Below are 3,886 nucleotides of genomic sequence, written 5' to 3'. Positions count from 1 at the left end.
GCAATAGCCTGCAGTTAACAATTCGTTCCATGACCTTGCATAAGCAACTTCTCAACGCAATTGGGCGGTAGATGGCATGTTTGGGATTTCCCCCTCCTTTCATTATGGGAATGATATGGGCGAAGTGCCATGAGTTTGGAAAAGTCTGGCTTCATGATTAAGATGCTTTATCATCTCATACCGAATCTCATCGGGGCCTGGGGACGTTCCTCTACAGGCTTCTAGAGCTTAGACAAGTTAAATCTTTATTATAATCAAAATCATCTCCTGTGGCAAAGTGTATGGGTTGCAGCTCAGCCACTTCCTTGATGGTCAGGAATGCGGGATGGTAGTTGTCTGAGCTGCTTGTATAAGAGAACTGCCTTGCGAGTGCAATAGCAATGTCCAGGTTAATATAAATTATTTCCCTCATGAATGATATTTTTAATTTTGAAAGATGTCTTTTTCTATTGATTTTATTGACAGTGGACCAAACCTGTGATATGTTGGTGTTGCTATTGATGGTAGAGACAAAGCTCCACCAGGAGTCTCTTTTGGCTTGTCTGATTGTTCTAGCTCGTGCTAATTTATAGTTGCAAAAGTTCTCGTTTGTGATGTTTTTTTTGAAAAGCCTGTAGGCCCTATTGCGTTCACACAGTAACCTGCAGCAATCTGGTGTCCACCATGGAACTCTATGCTTAACGCTATCTGTTGAAGTCTTAGGAATGGATATCATTGCTGCATCTAAAATAGATTTTTGAATATTGTTTACTTTATCATCAATGGTTTCTCCAACAAGTTCGAGCTTGACGCTCCGTGTGAAGGGGATCCAGTCTGCTCATTTTACGTTAAATTTGGGTGCTGAAGGCGTTCTGGTTGTGTCGCATGAATTTTTAATGAAAATAGTAAAGTGGTCACTTCCCAACGAGTCGTCAATGGTGTGCCACAAGCACTTGGCTGCTACTGTTGAAGAGACCAGAGATAGATCAATAAAGCTCAAGTTACCGGTATTATCGTCCACTCGCGTTGGAGTACCCTCGTTCAGAAGGATTAGGTCTGCATCATTAACAAGCTTAACTAGTTGCTCACCTCTACCATCCACCCGCAGGGAACCCCATAATGTATGATGAGCATTAAAGTCACCTAAAATTACTTTATTCTGTGGCAGACTATCCAGAAGAGCAAAGAGCTCATCATAACTTACATTATCAGGTGGACAATAAACTAAACATATAGCCAGATACGTGCTATTGAATTTTACTTTGCAATGCGACTATCTCCAAAGTAGGATCTATAGTCACTTTTGTAAAAGGGAGGTTTTGGTGGATGTACATGTCTGCCTCCACCCGTACCCTCTCGATCCTTCCGACATAGATGGTAGGTACTCAACGAAACTAAATCATCAGAGTTAAGGTTGTTTAAATGGGTCTCTTGTAGAACGATAATATCAGGAGCATATGACGAGGCTAATAATCTGAAGTCACTTACTCTAGTTCTAAGACTTCGACAGTTCCATTGTATAATGGTCAATGCGAAGATTATGTTTTATGGGGTTTAGAAGTGCTTTGTCCTCCTTTCTTAACCTTTTTCTGTGAGGGAGGCGCCTCCTCTCCCGAGCTTCCCGGGGACCTCTCGCGGGAAGATTTGGAGACAATAGCCTCCATGTCCTGCACCTCTCTGCGAGGGAGATGCCCAGCTGAAGATGATCTGCTCCGAGGAGCAGACCAAAAACCAGACGAAGTCCTAACAGGAGTCACCTGGACGGGAAGGTGTGATCTAGATTGTGATTTGGTATCATCCTCCTTACGTTGCTGCTTTTGCTGGGTTGATTCAACAATTTCTTTAATAGTTTTGTTCAATTCAACAATCTGACTCATTAATTCCTTAACCATTTCCTTGAGTTCTGCAATTTCTTTGTCCTTAGCCGCAAGCTCCTGACTGATGCTGCTTGCACTGGGAGTGTTGTTAGTTGCTACTGAAGCGTAGGAAGTATTGGGCTTGTTGGTCAAGCCTTCAACTTTCCTCTCGTCTCCACAGTAACTAACATCATGACCTCTCATGTATGCTAATATTTCAGTCTCCTTCTTCAGGCTGCTGCACTCGGCAGAGCCTGACTGATGGGGACCTCCACAGTTGGCACAATTGAAAGGGTTTCCCTGTACATGTAGTGGTGTCATGAGCTCCGGCACATTTACCACAAGTAAATTTATCAGTGTCCTTGTCAGTGCAACGTAATGAGGTGTGTCCAAATTTTTGGCTTCTATTACTGCGCATAGGTTTTTGAATGTATGGTCTTACTTGGACACGTTCGTATCCAAGGAATTTTACTTGAAGCAAACGTCAAAAAACACAACCCGGTTTTCGTTCACACATTCTCATCTTTCTTGGTCATGCAGTTCACGTCCGTTATGCCTTGGTCCTTCATGTTTTCAGGAATTTCATTTTCATCTATCGTTCTCAAATCCCTATGAAAGAATACTCCCTTACAGGTATTTAGGCCAACAAGAATAGTTACTTTTACCCTGAAATCATGAATCTCCGACAGTTTACCTGGGATTTAAATTGCACTTTAACAAGGAGGCTACCATCTCGCAATTTCTTTACAAAATCAAAGTCGCCGTCCACTTGACTATCAAGGACCTTCTTGATGAAGGGGTTAATGTTCAGAAGGGACTGATTTTCATTCACGCATCTGACAGCCAAATACCTTGCATTCTCTGGAGGGATAGCAAGTCGTTCTCGTTGGTCAATTGTAGGGGTTCCATTATTCATAGTCGTGGTCTTAGAATGGTCATGGCTCGCCCCTCCTCGAGGAGAAGAAGGGGTAGCCGGGGAATCAGTCATCATGGGCATCGGACCAAGTCCGACCCCTGGGCCCTTGCCCGTTGTCCTGAACGGACCAATAAAAAACCCCTTAACTATTGGTAATCAATCTAACAGCAATAGCTAAGAGAGTGTAGTAGTTAAACGTCCTCTACCCCCCCAGTGGAAGCCTGGTTGCGTTCTCCAGTACCACAGAGGAATCGATTTATGTGGAGGAGACTTCCCTACCGCCGAACTTGCCGAAGCGAAGGACGGTAAGTCTATGCCCACCCCCCAAGCGAATACGGGAGCCCACAAGGGAACTCCGGTAGGCTCAGGGAAGTCACATGAAGATAAGAAGAGAAAACAAGGAGAGAAAAAGTGCGCCCAAAGGACGCCCCAGACTACTGGGCCTCACTACCCAAGGGTCAAAAGCCCGTAAGGGCTACCCTGGTGTAGAAGAGAGCTGCGGGTCTGAGGTGGGGTGCTACCTACGACTACAGACTATCTACGCCTCGTGCGACCTGTAAAATACAAGGCACTGAAGGTGCAGTCAAAGCACAAAGTGCTGCAAACTGTAAAGACAGATGTTATTTCTTTACGTTACTTTAAAAGAACTCAGGAACAACAGTGCCGAGCGAGACGAGAGGCCCCGGAAACCAGGGTAGCTCAAGTGGCACACGACTTTTTCTCTGTTGCTACTGTGTTAGAAAGGTGGTCTGAGTCATCCAATGTCTCATACACGAGTGACCTTGACCTGGCTTCCTGGGCTATATTTATTACCACCCTCCGCAACGAATATACAAAAACGAAGGGACTCTGGGGTCAAAAAAGGTCAGGACACCTTTCTCAATAGAGGGCGGTATCTCCTTCCCTCCCATTAAGTTAGTTTTACTTAAAAGATACTTGTAAAAACCCCTCCAAACAATTTAAAAAGGACGGAGTAGCTTTAAGACTAATATATTAGTAACACGAGAGGAAGGATACTGCCTTCCAAGGGACGGAATGTGCTCATTCTTATGAATAGTAAAAAGAAAACGAGTAAAAATTTATATAAAAAATATTTTAATTAAGAATCAATAAGTCATAAGAGTAACATCAGCCA

Source organism: Penaeus vannamei, chromosome 15 (assembly GCF_042767895.1).
Source record: "Penaeus vannamei isolate JL-2024 chromosome 15, ASM4276789v1, whole genome shotgun sequence".
In the NCBI taxonomy this organism is placed as follows: Eukaryota; Metazoa; Arthropoda; class Malacostraca; order Decapoda; family Penaeidae; genus Penaeus; species Penaeus vannamei.
Note: the sequence above shows the minus strand (reverse complement) of the source record.